Consider the following 16,356-nt stretch of genomic DNA (forward strand, 5'->3'; position numbering starts at 1 on the left):
GAAAAACGATCTCCACAAAATCGTCCGTATCTCTGGGACCACGTGTGCTAGGAACGAGATTTAACTTTCATTTTAAAGCCAAGATTCTAAGCTTTCCAAGAAGGCTCCTATTCATTATAGTTTTTCTCTCAGAAAAAGTGCTGCGATTTGCGATTTGGTCCAATTAGCTCCTGTCAAAATAGCCGCTTTTGCTTGAACTACTAAAATTCGTTTTCACCTTGGTAATCCCTATTTGAGCATCGCAAGTGTGACTTGAATTAATCTTAAATAGCTATCACCTACCCTGAACCTCCTATAGGGAATTAAAAGCATTTTTAGCATATTTTACTTCATTGCCACCACATTTAAAAGGATTTGCCTGCTTTAAAATCATACCTATTTTCCTCTAAGCCCGCCTGGGGGGACTGGAACTTTGTAATGCATTTTGTTTGTGTTCCTGAAAATTGTGTGCTCACCTTCCATCCCCTTCTATTGCACAGGGGGGGAGTGAATTGCCACAAGGGGAAAAGTGAACATATTATCTCTTGTGAAACCCTATCAGTTTACTTCTGTACTGCATTTATTCATCATTGCATTTCCTTGAAACCCTAAAAGCATTCTCAGTTACCTTTTCCTTCCTATATCAACTCCTAAGTCATTAAATAAGCGTACAATTGTAATATTATCCATTGTTGATCACTGTCATATTCTTAAGTGTGATATCAAATATTAATTTATTATAAAAGTGTGATATATATATATTGTTTAATTTTTCCAATAAATCTTTTAAATTGCAAAACAAACCTACTTCTTGGCTCAGTGAGGTCAGGGGGTTTCAAAGAGAGGGGCGTTATATAAGGGTTTATCATCCAGAGTATAACTTGTCATAAAAATATATAAATAAGGGCTTCCCTTGGCCGTCCCAGACGAGGCACTGACTTAGTGGGATTGCTGAATTGAAGTCACTTAACAGCTTGTTGTAGATATCCTGTAGGCATTGGTCCATGGGATGTCAAACTATGTTGGTATCTTTTAATAAATTGCCAAAGAGTTTCTCGCTTATATGTTTGAATTGATCGAGTGTTGTGTTGGCCGTTGGGGTGCTGGATTCTGGGTGGATGTTGTTTGTGGCCCTGATGGGTGCGTTGATGGCCTGTTGTATTGCTTCTATTTTTGCTTTTAGGTGGGCTATGATGCTGCCGCATAGGGTTTGGGAGAGTATGATATTCTTTTTGCATGAATTTGGGTTTTTCATTTCCCTGGTGATGCTAAAGATTTCTTTTTGTGGGTTTGTTGCCCATCGGATTCTCACAGTACAGTGTGCTTTTATGGCTTTCAGAAGTGTCAATTTGTATAGCTGGATTTTTCATTGGTAATTAATTTTGTCTATTTGTTTGTACTGCTTTCTACATCACATTTCTAATTTCTGGTTAGTTTTTTTGAGTGTCTATAATTCCTCTGTGTACTGTCTTGCTGCTGCTTTTTTTGGTGTGGGTTTGAAGAGTTTAAATGGTGTTAGTTGGTCTAATGTGTCTGAGATCCAGGAGGTGTTTGGTTGGCAGTTTGTAACATTTGTGTTACAATGTCACAGTCAAGTCTTTTCCAGTTTCTTTTGTTTGTTCCCAGGATTTGTGTGTTTGTGGGCATCATGCAGCTCATAATTTGGATAATGAGAGGGATCATATGATGGCCACTCTATATGATTGGTACCAGAGGGGCAGCAGTCGAAAGTCCATCCTTGCAGAAAATTGCATCTCGTTTATGTCCACCTCTGTGAGTTGGTTTGTTCACTAATTGTTTGATATGAAAAGCTTTCAGTAGGGAACTGAGGGAGTTTGTTGTGGCTTCATTTTCTGTTTCGAACAGATTTGGAGGTGTCCCAGAACAATTATGTTATTATGATTTGTGATTTAGCTATGGCACCTGTGAGCTTTGCAGGGAAATTAGGGTTGTAGATGGGTGGTCTGCAGATCATAAGGAAGAGTGCGTAGATTTAGTCATTGAGCTGGAGGTTGACTAGGACTGATTCACAGGGCCTCATTACACGGTAGGCGGTAAGGGTTTACCGGTACCGGTATTTTACCGGTACCGGTAAACCCTTATTGCCTTACTACGAGGTCCCTTTGCGGGTTGGGGAATTTAACGCCTGCCTTTTGCAGGCGTTAAAAACCAACCCGCAAAGGGACCAGGGAGCTAATTACGGTACCGCAATTTGCGGTGCCGTAATTAGCACCTTCCCCGTTCCCATTATGCCCTATGGGGCAAAAATGGGAATGGGGAAGGGCAATGGGGGAAGGGGGAATTACCTACCCACCAACCTTGGAATAGGGCTGTAATTCCCGTTTCCACCAAGGTGGTGCCGGTATTTTATAGGCATGGACCTGGGTGCTAAAAGCACCTTGGTCCACCGCCATCCGTGTAATGAGGCCCGCAGTCTCCTATATCTGTTCAGGGTAGTGGTGAGGAGCTGGTGTGATTTTTTGCGCTAGAGATATTTCTTTGCCTTTTCCGGTATCTCTGTTAGATTGTAATAGTTTGTAATTGTTGTGCATAGCATCATGGCAGATTACTTTGAAGTTGTCTGAGAGCCATGTTTCTGTGAAGAATAGATTGTCTATGCCGCCTTCGCTTAGGAGATCAAAAATTTCTGTTTTGTATTTGCCAGAGATCACACATTGACTAGGCTGCAGTGTAGTGTGTGTGGTTTGGCTTGTTCTTTGTTAGGAGTTATTGCTGGTGTTTCGGTGGGAGCGGCGTTCATTGGATCTTTGACACTGTTGGGCTGTCCTGTTTATTGTTGGGTGTGTTGTTTTGTTGTCTGTCCCTTTGTTGAGGAGTTCTATTAGGTTGTGCAATTGGTTTCACTTCTCGGAGCCATTGTAATGAGATTTTTGGTTGTCCTAGTGGTCCTTTTTCCAATCTCTGGTTATGTAAGGTGTGTGGGTGGTGAAGAATTCCATTCTAGCTCTTGTTCTTCTTCATGTCTTTCCAATACTGTTTTTTCCATTGCCAGGTTATGTGTGTTGGTGTATGTGATTGTATAGTATAGTGGGGTTTCCTCTAGTATTCCCTGGCCCCTTTGTTGTCGGCTGTTTGATTTCTGATGTGGCTGCCTGGTATATGGGGAGGTAGGGGAGATGTATGATGTCTTTTTTCTAGTCTTAATTTGTTTAGTAGGGTTTAGCAGTATTGTGAATTCTGGTAGGTAGTTCTGTTTGTTTGGTGGTGGTGTGGTTACTTTTATCTTTTTTGTTCTGTTTTCCAACCTTGTTCATGTTTCCTTCTTGTGTCAATGCATCTTTGTAGTTGTGGATGTTTCGTGATTGTTGTGTGTCCATGGTGTATTGATGTGGTTGTGTGTCAAGATGTTCCAGTGGTAGGCTTCATGATTGGGGGGGGTGGTAGCTGATGTTCATAGGTTCTGTTACGCTGATCATTCTGTGTTGTTGAGCATACACAAAACAAAGTTGACCACGATTGTTTGTTTAACGCAATGGCGAATATTTCACTGTGGTCATAGGGTAGGGGAGGTGTGCATTTCTCACAGGCTGAGACGCTCTTTGGTTACAAAGTCTGTGGTCATTTTTGTCATGGTCTCTGGTGTTTTCTGAGGTTTGTTCGTAGAGATATGCTTCAGAAGTGGTTTTAGTTGTAATGGGTAAGGCTGGGTATGCAAGGTTTATGAGAATGGATGTAGCAGGGTTTGGAAGAAGTAGATTCTGCGGAGTGAATCACATGGGTTAGTAGTAAGCAGGGACATTTAGAGTGTCAAAGTTCACAAGGCTAGGTTCATCAAGTGACAGGATTTGAGTTGGCAAAGTTCATATTGTCAAGGTTGCGGCAGAAGTCAGAAATGCCATGGTTCAGAGTGGCAGAATTCTAGTCAGCATGTTTTCTTGGGTGGAAATCCAAGGTGTCAAAATTACAGAGTGTTGAAGGACAAAGTGGCAAAGAGCCAGAAGTCAGGGTTCAGGTTTGGCAAAGTTCATAAGCAGCAGGACAGAAGCCAGTGGGTTTAAAAAGGTTAACTTCAAAAGGCGGCAATGTTCTGGGTGGCAAAATTAGAGCGTCAGAAATTGAAACATGTACGATTCTTAGGTACAAATCAGCAGCAATCAAAGCAGTATAGTTAAAAGAGGTGAGGTTCGAAGGCAATGGCGACTGAACCAGTACAGCTCCAAATTCAGAACCTGCCGAGATTAAACCACTACAATTTTAAAATGGCTAGGTTCAAAACAGCAGGAAGCAAGTTAATGGCGTTTTAGAGCTGGTAAATCCAGAGGCAGCAGGGGCTAAATAAATACAGCCCTAAAATGGTGATGTTTAAGAGCAGCCGAAACCAAATCTATATAGAATTAATATGGCAAAATTCAAAAGCAGCAGGGGGCATACCAGTACAGTTCAAGAGTGGCTAAATTCAAAAACAGCGTAAACCAAATCAGTACAGTTCTATTGTGGCTAAATTAAAAATCTGTGTCAACCAAGTCAGTACAGTTATAGTGTGGCTAAATAAAAAAACCAGCATGAACCAAATCAGTACAGTTCTAGTGTGACTAAATTCAAAAGCAGCAGACACCGAATTCGATCAGCTCTAGTGCTGCTTAATTCAAAAGCAGCAGATGCCAAATCAGTACAGTTCTAGAGGGGCTCAATTCAAAAGCAGCGTGGACCATGGCAGTACAGTTCTATTGTGACTAAATTCAAAAGCAGTGTGAATCAAATCCGTATGATTCTAGTGTGGCTAAATTCGAAAGCGGCGTGAACCAGGTCAGTACAATTCTAGCGTTGCTAAATTCAAAAGGAACATGAACCAAATCAGTAGTTGTACTGTGGTGAAATTCAAAAGCAGTGTTAATCAAATCAGTATAGTTCTAGTGTGGATGAATTCAAAAGCAGTGTGAACCAAATCAGTACAGGTCTAGTGTGGCTAAACTCAAAAGAAGCGTTAATCAAATCATTACAGTTCTAGTGTGGCTAAACTCAAAAGCAGCCTAAACCGAATTGGTGCAAATTGTATTGTGGGGTCCCTTATCCTCTTTTCTGTAATCCTCTGAATGTAGGAGGGGGCAGCAGCACAGAGTGCCAGCTGAACAGGCCAACAGGAATCGTTCTTAACCACTGCCCTTCACAGGCTGCCTAGGCAAGGCGGCCCTAAAAGTGTCCCAAAAATGTGCTGTTTGTGTCATGTGACTCACAGCAGCACCAATCGCGGCAACAGGTCAGGTTAAAATTAAGGGATGTGACATAGCAGTTTGGACTGGACTGCTCCTTTTGGGTGGGACCAAGCCTGATTTGATTATAGTCTTTCCCCTTTCTGCAATGGCCTGGCACGCAAGAATGATGGTCTGAAGTGTTGCCTGTGGCGATGCCAGAGGTTAAGATTAATTCTAAACCTTCCAGCCATCACCTGTTTTTGTTTCATTAAAGAAAGGGTAACGGTTATATGCAAATAAGGCTTAATCATGGTCCTAGGATCTGGACCGTTGAAGGGTTCTCCATGATCGGCTGACTTCTGGCCTTCCTCTTTGGGCACTCTTCTTGCCCCAGTTCATACTGTCAAAAAACATGAGGATTAAAATTGCTTCATCGCTGTTGGTGGTGCCTCAGTTCAAGGACAGATGTAGTGTCGCCCATTTCAAACTTAGAATACTCAGAAAAATTGTTCCATTTGTGCTGGATAAATTGCGTGGCCTGGTGGTTTCACCCTCTGTGATGGGGACCTTAGACTATTGCAATGCCATGCTGTTTGCACAACCTACAACTCAAATCCATAGCCTGTACGTGGTTCAAAGCCCCTCTACCCATCTTGCTATTGGTTGCCCCAAATTTCCTAGTCTTCTGGAGTGCTTTGTAAGTTACATTGGCTTTCAATAGATAGCCGCATCAAATTCAAAATCCTTTACATGACGCATCGGGCCTATCATGGCTGTGGAGCATCTTACTTTTGTCAGAAAATTATATACTGCCCTTCCAGGAGTCTTCACTCCGCCAATTTGTGCTTGCTTCACGTTTCACATTTCCAGAAGTCCACCATTGGTGGCAGAGGTTATTCAACTGCTGCCTCTGCTCTGTGGAACTCGCTTCATTATTTCTCCTTTCTATCACCTCTGTCACCAATCACTTCTGTTTCAAGAAAATTCTGAAAACATTTTTGTTTAATCAGTGAATGTTTCATCTTGCTGTTTCCTTCTTCTTGCCGGTTGTCTGGTCTCCCTCTTATAGGCATGACCTTTAGCACCTCAGCGCCTTCAGGTCTAAGCTGAGCTTCATAGGTTTCCTAACATAACAGAACAACTCACTCCAAAGGGACAGTCCAGGCCAAACTGCTTGGTTTTATCCCTTCTGTACGAGAAAACCCAGACATTCCATCATCACTGAGTTATAGCTTTGTTCTCTATACCGAGAAGGCTTGCGACCCATGTGTGCTTACCGTCCCGCTCTGAGTGACTAAAGCAAACAAATGGAATGATGGCTCGAAGTTTTGAATTCATTTGAACCTCTGCATATCATTCCACTTCATCGTGGCATTTTTCTTAAAAACATATCAGGCAAGTTCCCCCATTTCCAATCAACAAGAATGCTTAATTCCAGGAATAAAGTCTTAGTAATGATACCAAGCGTCAACCAGAAATGGCATGGAGACTCGTCCTTTTCCTTCATCTCAACCACATTTTGGATTTCTCTGACTAAACAACTCTGCACAGAAGAAATCCACCTGACCTTCGGGAAATAGCTAAAAACCTAGCCATTCAACCAGCAATACATTGAGAACAACATCATAACTTCAACCAAACCTACACAAACTCGCACTAACCTGTACCCAAAGAAATCCCCCACCTAAATTATATGAACATCAGTGGTCGAAGTGTACGAAAGAAAGTAGTGGAACTATGTTCCCTACTGTCCTGCACCGCTCCCCACAAACCCCATCGCCAGACCCCATTGCCGTGCCCCCTCCCATGCACAATTAAAAGCCCAAAACACAATTTCCTGCTCTTTAAGGAAACGTCCTGTGCAGTGCACTGAAAGTGCAAGTTTCAACTTCTTCCGAAACTTTTATTTTAAAACGAAACTCTTCTGGAACGGTTTCTTTTTAAATTAAAAGTATGGGAATGGTAAAACGTAATTAAAATAAGTAGAGGAGCACCGCTCCCGACCGCTCCTGCCCACTTTGACTACTGATGAACATGCCAGGAACCCAAATGCCAATCACCAACAGATGACCGTTGGAGAATTTGAGTCACATTCCACAACCTACATAAATTCAAATTCATATTATCAAACGTTTAATTGAATGACCTAATCCCTTGCCAGGATGCTGCACAATGGTGGGCAATGGCTTCTCTCCCTCCTCCCAGTACATGTACCCATCTTTTGTCTACTCACTCATCTTCCAAATTAAGCATATTGTCCACTAAAATATCCTGCTATCTTACAAAACAACACATTTGCTTCCACAGGGCAATCTCAGGCCAGTCAGCTCCCACACCTCCATCTATTGAGCTGCCATGAAGTCTGCCTGGCTAGCTCTGCAACACAACCCTTCACATCAGTGGCTCACCCAGACCAGGAGTGCTGTACATTTTAACCACATCTTGGGCTCTTCCCTCCATTTAAACACAGGCCCAAGTATTAGCCCCAAACCATTAAAACCAGAGCGTCACTCATGTGTCAGATACTTCTGGTGTTCTCCCATCAATACCACAGGTTTTGCATTTGTTTCTTTGTCATTCCATCTAACTACTACCCCTACAACCTGTCGTACAAGCCATGCACAGTGAGACCACCACAGCAACAGACGGGTGCTATACAAGACCACCTTATATTCCATTACATTGCATATCATGAACTGTGTTTAGTAAAGTAATGATGTCATTACCAGGCATGCATCAGTAGTCATGCAATAATGAGTATGTTCATGCTCACGTTATATTACTTCTGTTTGCTGTAGAAGAGAAATACAGATGTGGTAACTGTTGAGCATGCTAATTGTGTATTACAGCACAACAATTGTAAAATGGATAATAAAAGAACATTAGTGCGTCGTTACGTAAGAATTTCGTCCTGGTAACAGAGTCGTCCTCATTTGAAGGTAGCAATGAAAACCTCTCTTTTGATAGTCATGGGGAAAGCTTTCAGTCATTTGGGAAACTTCAATATATGGAAATCCTTCCCCAGCTCTTTTGGCATTTGACATTCCCAACTCTGCATCTGATGTTGAACTTCTCATGACTTGGTGTGTAGGACTATGTGTCTGGTCCTGTAGCACATTGCACACATTTGTGGCAGACCAGCGAATGAACACATTTGAAATATATAGTTCAATTCAAAATCCTTATTGTACAGCCATATGTGAATCCGTATGTTTTTCAGTCTTTCAGGGAATTGACAAGACCAGATTGTCTCAATGATGTGTCCCTCTCTTCTTGGTGCAGACATGTGTGAGTATTTCCATTTATGCAGGCTTAATTTAGCCTCTTCTTTCGCTCTAACATTTAACAGGTTCACCAGTCTTTTAGGCACCTTCAGTCCTACCAGATTAATGGTTATGCAGGAGACACCAGTTGTCTCAATGGCTTCATAGCCCCCTCAGGATGCAAGGTAAGTATGAAGCTACAGCAGTCTCAGTAGCCTTTTCGGCGCCCACCCCCTATCACCAGATGGGGTATGGAAATTAATCAAATCATCTCCCTGGCTTCTTCAGTCTTCTAAAGATGCAGAGTATGTGTTGAATTCCACCCTTCACAATGTCTTCCCAGCCCTCTCGGGTGTAGGGTATGTGTAAGGCTACAGACGTCTCAATTTTGTCTTCAAAAGATCTTTTTCAGAGGGTGAGATTCAGAGCCTGCTGGGTCCTTTCAGTCTTTAAATAAACTCTTTTTCACGGGCGATACCCAACAGACTCGACAGCACTCAGCAGCTCCTCTTCAGTCTCCCAGTAACATCCAGCATTAGACATCAGGGGTAGCTACTCCATGCTAGGAGGTTAGTGCCATGCTGACAATCATGGAGGATTCAAAGCGGGTAGTCACGCTAGTACTGAAAGCTGAGGTCTGCCTCTGCTTCAGCAAGGAACTGGGGGAATGCTACTGAACCCGGGTTGTGCCTGGTTATTTTGTTGAGTAACCAGGCTCTGCTCTTGCCCAATGGGACCATACCAAGCCTACAGCATTTTTCATCCCCAGAGTTGCATGGCCCATTCCGCATGTTAGCTAGGGTACAACATCTTAATTTGCCAATAAGGGTGGTACAGTTTGCGCCACAAGTGAGGAATGACTGGCTGTCAGCTTGTTGCTGCCAGCATGCATGCCAGAAACACAATTTGGAAGAAGGTGCTGATTGACACCTTCTCCTGCTACCTGCATCCTGCCTGTGGGCATCTTGATGTCAGAGATGGTGACTATTCCGGTGAACACCTGAGATAAGATTAAAGTTATTTATCCATGTGTTTGTGTACATGCATGCATGCTCGGCCATGGGTTGTGTGTGTGTATTGAGGGTGCGTGTGTTATTGTGAAATTGTGTACGCATGTGCATGTTAGTGCTGTGTGTGGGGATTTGATGATGGGGTATCAGGGTTGGGGAGTTGCCTGTAGATTTGTATTCACTGGCCAGAAGGCATAACATTTTATTTATGTAGCAACACATGTATATATATATCTAGAGAAAGCCAGCATTGTCATTGCAGTGTGTGTGTCAGTGGGAGATCCGATGATGAGGATCATGGATCGGGAGTTGCCCATAGATCTGTATCCACTGACCGCAAGGCAGAACATGCTACATATGTAGCAACACATGCACACATATTTCTAGAGAAAGCCAGCAGGAAAATGTCAGGGCAGCAAAACAATGGAAGCATTAATGGGCAAAGCAAACACAAGTTGGGGCTATTTGGCATGGAGGAAACCACACACGTTTGCACGTGCATGCTGTTGGGATGTCTGTATGCAATTTTAAATGTGCACAAGACGAAGTGAAACAGTAAAGAGGAAAACCGGGCATATTTCAATGTACTCTTTAGTTTTCGTCTCCATCTTTTGAAGAAATCCATACGGCTTGTAAATTGTACTTTGCAGGTGGTATTTGTTAATGGTCGTGAACATGTGCAAAAAAACTGAGGCGGATCCCAAAGAAATCCTCCGCATAGAAATTCGTTTGTTTTACGCCAGGAATAAAATAAAAAGGGATGACAAGAACGAGGATGTCAGCACAGTGCACATCTTCTCGCCATTCCATACCACTCATCTGCCTTGTCACTTCTGCACGATCGGCCAGAGCAGGAAATACAGGAGCAAAAGCATTCTGCCCAACTTGTCCATGTCCATTTCCCATTCCCCTCCATTGAGGCTGAAGTGTTTACTTAAAGTGACAATACTGGCTTATTTTGTGACAATATTAGACAAAGCTACCAGTGTGTTCCTAAAGTGTCTATCCTGGCATTATTAGGCATAGCAATGTTCTTATATTTAAAATCCTGTTGCTAATAGGCAAGGATAACACTGGGCTCATTTTCGTGATGGGGCCTAACGTAAATGGAAGGCGTAAAAACCTTTATATGACCTTTACGACTTCCATTCATGTGATGCCCCATTTTCAATCACTTGTAATGCAGAGAGGATGTGGGATCTCAACTTGTGTTTCGACAGCATCCCTTCCTTTCAGCCATGCAAATGCCCCAGAATTTGGACCAGTATGTATTTGCATGCCGCAGCAAACACTGGAAACGAGCCCGCCAGCTTTATGTGCCAGCATAAAGCAGACAGGCATGCATGGCAGGCAGTATTTAGAATGTAATTCTTCCAATCATGCTTGCATGGCAGTCAGCCTTTACAACTACAATTAAACACTGCCTACCATGCCAGCAAGACAGACAGCGTTTAATTGTAATTGGAATTGTCCTTGCCACAACATGTGTCATTTGCTGAGTGATCTCTGTGTTTCGTGGGCTGGATAAAGTGTTGTACTGCACCATTCAAAGTCTGCAGGACCAAATCCTAAAGCTTCATACAGGAATGAGCATGACATACTCCTGTAAAAATTAGTATCTCAAGTGACTACCAGTTAACAAGTGAACAGTGGATTTTCCTGGGCCATACATTTTGGCGTGAGTAATACACAGTTGCTTAATTTACTCAGGTGTAGCTTACTAGAAGACTACTAAAAGTGAGCTCTTGCTGGAGTGAGTTGGGGAGTTGTGCTTCAAGAGATTGTGTTCATGGGGAAGAGGCATATGCAACACACAGAAGTGCAATGTTACTTGTATTCACAAAACGTTAACGTTGCCTTTGAAACATCGGTGAACTCAAGTCACACTTGAATGTTCCAGGAGTAAGCTATGTTATATAACAGCTTTTTATTTTACACCTGTAACTCTCATAGTATGTAACAGCACAGAGGCCCATCCAAAAAGTGGTGCATTGTGTCCCTGCTAGGGTTATCCAGACGTTAGTTTGCAGAGCAGAAGAAGAATGGAATCAGGGGAGATGAAGTGCGAAAGGGGAGCAGAGTTAGACACCAACGCCTGTGTGCTAGCAACGTAGTTTATGGGATATTTCTGCATTGTGAACTCCAGCCATGTTTTTGTTGGATGCACCAGTTTTCCAGGAAAGAACAGATAACAGCATGAAAGGCATTACTATGCATCAGTACTGGATTATTCCAGCCCAAGACATTTATATTGCATAACACAGAACTGACTCTGGTATGTATATAATACGATATGTAATACCACTTGTTTTATGTTTCATATGTGGCTCTAACATATGTGTAGCCCTGAAGATGGAGCTAGACTCCGAAATGTATGGGCTTTGAGCCATATTGGGACCTAGGAAACTGTTCTGCCTCAAAAAACTCAATTTACATATTGGTCTATGTTGGATTAAAAAGCCTTTTATTATTTATTTTTTCGCAACTGTGTACATAATTCTTTGGATTTAAAGACAGCAGTGAGAACTATGAGGAATGAATATTAAAGAACAATTATGATAAGAATCATCACGATTTAAGAGCTCGTTTTCTGGCAATATGAGAGCATCGTGCGTTACTGGGTGCATACACCTGGTTCTCGTGTTTTGAAGCATTCCTTGTGCCTTGTTGGCCAGGGCTGCAGTCCTGTTAACCCTAAACCGTCATCTCTGCAGGGTTTTCCCCAAGGGCAGAAATAACGTGTAAAAGGAGTAAGATTATCATCCTCAACATTTCATGGAATTTTCTAATTACTTATTCCTGAGCATATTAAATATTGTAATCATCACAGACAGCATGAACGTGCTTGTGATTTAGTTCACCATATCATCACACTGAGAGAAGCAGACAAAACAGGACGGAAACAATGGCAACGGGCGGCGAACTACCGTCAGTAAATATGGGTACCAGAGCAGTGTTTGCTTTCTACTTTGCAGCGCTACACCTGCAATCTGAGCCAGGGGTCACAAGGGCAGTGCAGATTTCCAAACAAAATAGCTTGATAGATTACATTGTGACCTCCATGCAATACATTGGACAAGCCTGCAATTGAGGATACAATTAGCTGCACATGTCTGACAGATGCAATTTAATGGTTGCATGTGTTCCAGTGGGTTTATCATGGCATGATTACAGCATTCTCTAATCCAGTTGCAAGGACCCTCTTTTTTATGGTTAGGATGTTTTTGACCACTTGAATATTTAAATCTAGTTGCGTTTTCAGGGTGACCAAATGCGTGTCCAAAACAAAATGCAAATGAACCCCAATAATAGTGTTCCTAAAAAATATTTTCTAATGTAACTTGGTTGTAGGTATCAAGAAAAACTGACTGTATTGTATCATTCAGCCCTGTACATCATGTGTGTGTTCAAGATAATTTACAACAAGACACCGACATGTGTGAGACCCCAAGAATGTTGTCAATGTCTTTTTCCTTGATTAACTCCAGCACGATTATGTGGTAATATGAACAAGAGTATTCACATTGTATTTGTGGTATCAGACATGTGTACATGTTGTGCTTTTTAATTGTACATATTTTGTTTTTGTCTATGTTTGTACTAATTTATTTTTTAATAAAAAGTGTCATATATTTCTTATGAGGTTTCTATATATAGTCTAGAGTGTATAAAGGTATTTCCTCCTTTCACACTCCCTATCTGAGGATGCATATCTAACTGACTTAAGCAGTGTTTGTAACAATAGTATTCATACATAGATATATATACAGGAATAAAAGGAAAATATATATATATATTACATGCCTTGCGGTAGCGGCCATGTAGTTATGATTAAGTTGCTAAACCCATAGGAAGAGCACTTTTTGGGTGGCTTATAACTTCGCTCCCCCTGGACGAATCCTCACAAAACTTTGCAGAAAAAGTATATGGCCCACTCTGATTTTTTTGCAAAGTTTGGTGAGGTTTGGTCTAGGGGGGGCAAAGTTTTAGGGAGGGTCCCAAAATTTATTTTTTTTCCTATAGACTGAATGGAGTATAACTTTGCTCACGCCTACAGCGGAAACCCCTGTATGGATTTTCACCAAATTTGCGGCAGGAGCGGTGGCTTGGTCTCAAAAGCATGTTTTTGTAAATTTGGTGGAAATCCGTCCAGTAGTTTTTTTAAAACAACCAAAAAGTAGGTCTCAAACAATTAGTGCTATCTATGTCCGCCGTTCTGCAAATACATTTCCCTGTTCGCTCCGCGGACAGGACACCGATTGGCTAATAGACTTGTGTCATGTTCGCGGACACACAACCTGTTCGCTGATTTGTTGGAGTGATGCATGAGGTGCATCAGATTTTTGGTAACGCCCGCCATCTTGGATCCCCTGACATCGGCCAGTGTCCGCGGACATCGCAGTGACAACATATTAACAAAAAAAAAACATTCACTTGTCAAACACATCAAATAATCTCTGGGGAGGTGAGGGGTGATGAGGATGGGATGGAATATGGCTGCAAGAAGCAAAAAAACAGGTGTTTTTTGCCGCAAATGTCCGCGAACAGTACTGTGAAGTTCGCGGGCACCTCTGAATTACAGGCTTGGTGAAAAGCAGTTCTTGGATGGCTTATCACTTTGGCACCACTTAATGAAACTGCATGTACTTTTGTAATTATACTCCTGACCTGATCCTAAATGAGTTTGCAATGTTTGGTGGGATTCTGGCAAGAGGGGGCAAAATTAGAGGGGGGTCCCAAAATAATGTAAAGGCTTATAAATGAGGAGCCATTAGACAATTCTACACTTAATTTGGCAAATTGATAATACATATAGATATAAATGTTTTTGCGAAGTTTGGTGGGGTTTTGTCAAGCAGGGCAGATTTAGAGGGGGGTTCCAAAATATTGTTAAGGCTTATACATGTGGTGCCATTTGACAAATCTACACAAAGGTTTGCAAAAGATTATAGATGTAGATATAAATGTTTTTGTGAAGTCTGAATGGATTTTGTCAAGTGGGCGCTAGGTTATATGACAATTTTATGTTCATGCATTTGACACTTTTGAAAAAATAAAACATGGGTGGATTTCCAGCAAACTTGTGTAAGGCACATTGAGAAGGACGTGAAAGCATGGTTTTGCAAATGTGCCCGTGTTTTATTTTTTGACAAGTGTCATAATGTAGGTACAAAAAATAGTGATATACGTTTGGTGACTGAGGTGTAGCCTGTGGCTATGGGCACTGCCCAGATTGTCCGGGTCATGGAATAAGCTCATGATCCGGACAATCTGGCTACTTGCCATGACCACGAGGGACAAAACATGGGGTTAAAGAGGCCATGTCCACCTGGGACGGGCTTTGCGGTAAAGCTATTCGAAATTGGGATAGCTTTGAAAAGGAAGAAAAATGTGCTTGTGGTAATATGGTCATAGAGTTCTCTTTTTGCATTCTGCAGGCTGTCATGGAAAGCGAAGAGGGGCCCTGTATGGAACCCCGCCTTGCCTTTCCATGATGGCCATCTTGGAAAAGGATTTTACTTCCTTCACCGGGACACAGCAGGCATTCCCGGTGTAGGAAGAAAAATACTTTTTGTTAGCACCCCGGGTTCATGCTTTGGGAACCTAGGGTGCCAATGTTCTTCATCCCCCATTACAGGGCTGGAATGGGGGGAAAATGGTCCAGAGACCTTGTTGTCCACCCTTGCTTCGCTTGGCTGATAACTTGGGCTGCAGGGCCGGTATCCACTGTTTCAGTCCCTGGAACGGAGGATGAACGCCGCAATATTCCCATTAGCATAACACAAAATGCAAATGGAATGTTGGAAAATCTTATTGAGTCTATGTACTTTACTAAGAAATATAAAGTAGATGGAGTCTATAAGTTTTTTTTTTACTTCTATTTTGTAACTGTGAAAGGTTGTTTCCTAAAGGAACATTTCTTTTGTTGTTTCTGGATGTATTTTTTTTCGCAGGTGAGCTAAGAACGAATGGTGGGGAGGGAAAAGAAGGAAGAGGCACCAAACACTAATATGGAGGAGCAGGTGGACAGGGCAAAAGGTTGCACGTGTGTTATTTCTAAGGTAGGGGGCAGTGTTTCTCATACTCCTTGATTACAGCAGTGGTGGTGGCTCTTGGGGAGGAGGGATGGCATTAGCTGATGCCATTGTAAGATAAATAGCAGTTTTTCTAAAAGTATGTACTGTGTACTAGATTGTTAATGGATAATGAGTAGGAATAGGTTTTGGAGCTGTGCAATGGACATTTTGAAGTTGAAAGTTCCTAGATCAGTAGAAAATGCAGTTCCGAACTGTCCGTGAAGCACGGATCTAATCGTGAAGTGTAGAGGGATTCTAGGGCACGTCATCATGCCACGCGCCAGTGTATGGTCTAATAATAACCTATGAAATTAGATGAAAAGACTTTGTTAAAGGGACGTTATGGTTAAGTTGCACTAATAAAAACCTATGAAATTCAATGAAAAAACTTTGTTAAGGTGTCATTATGGTTAAGTTGCACTAATAAAAACCTATGAAAGGTGGTGGTGCGAGTTATGGTTGCTTAGCTTACCATAACTGGCGAATTTGTAGGGGTTTTCGGTTTTGCTTGGAACCATAATGTCCCTTTAACAAAGATTTTTCATTGAATTGCATAGGTTTTTATCAGTGCAACTTAACCATAACATCACCTTAACAAAGTGTTTTCATTGAATGTGTATATTCAAGGTAAAAAACTTAAGTTGCAGGAATGTTAAGGGGAGGAATACATTGTTATAAAATGTTTGAAATTCAAGGACAAAACTTAAGTTGCATGAATGAGGTGAGATCTTAAAGCAACAACCCCCTAAAATTCAGTTAAAGCCACCTTAACTTCATGCCCCTTGTTGCACAGCCTCTGACCAAAATGATGACATCACAGATCACATAACTGATGACATCACTAATTACATTACAACAGTAACTGGCATAGCAC

The sequence above is a fragment of the Ambystoma mexicanum genome, chromosome 1p, assembly GCF_040938575.1.
Source record: "Ambystoma mexicanum isolate Mex_15411 chromosome 1p, UKY_AmexF1_1, whole genome shotgun sequence".
Taxonomy (NCBI): domain Eukaryota; kingdom Metazoa; phylum Chordata; class Amphibia; order Caudata; family Ambystomatidae; genus Ambystoma; species Ambystoma mexicanum.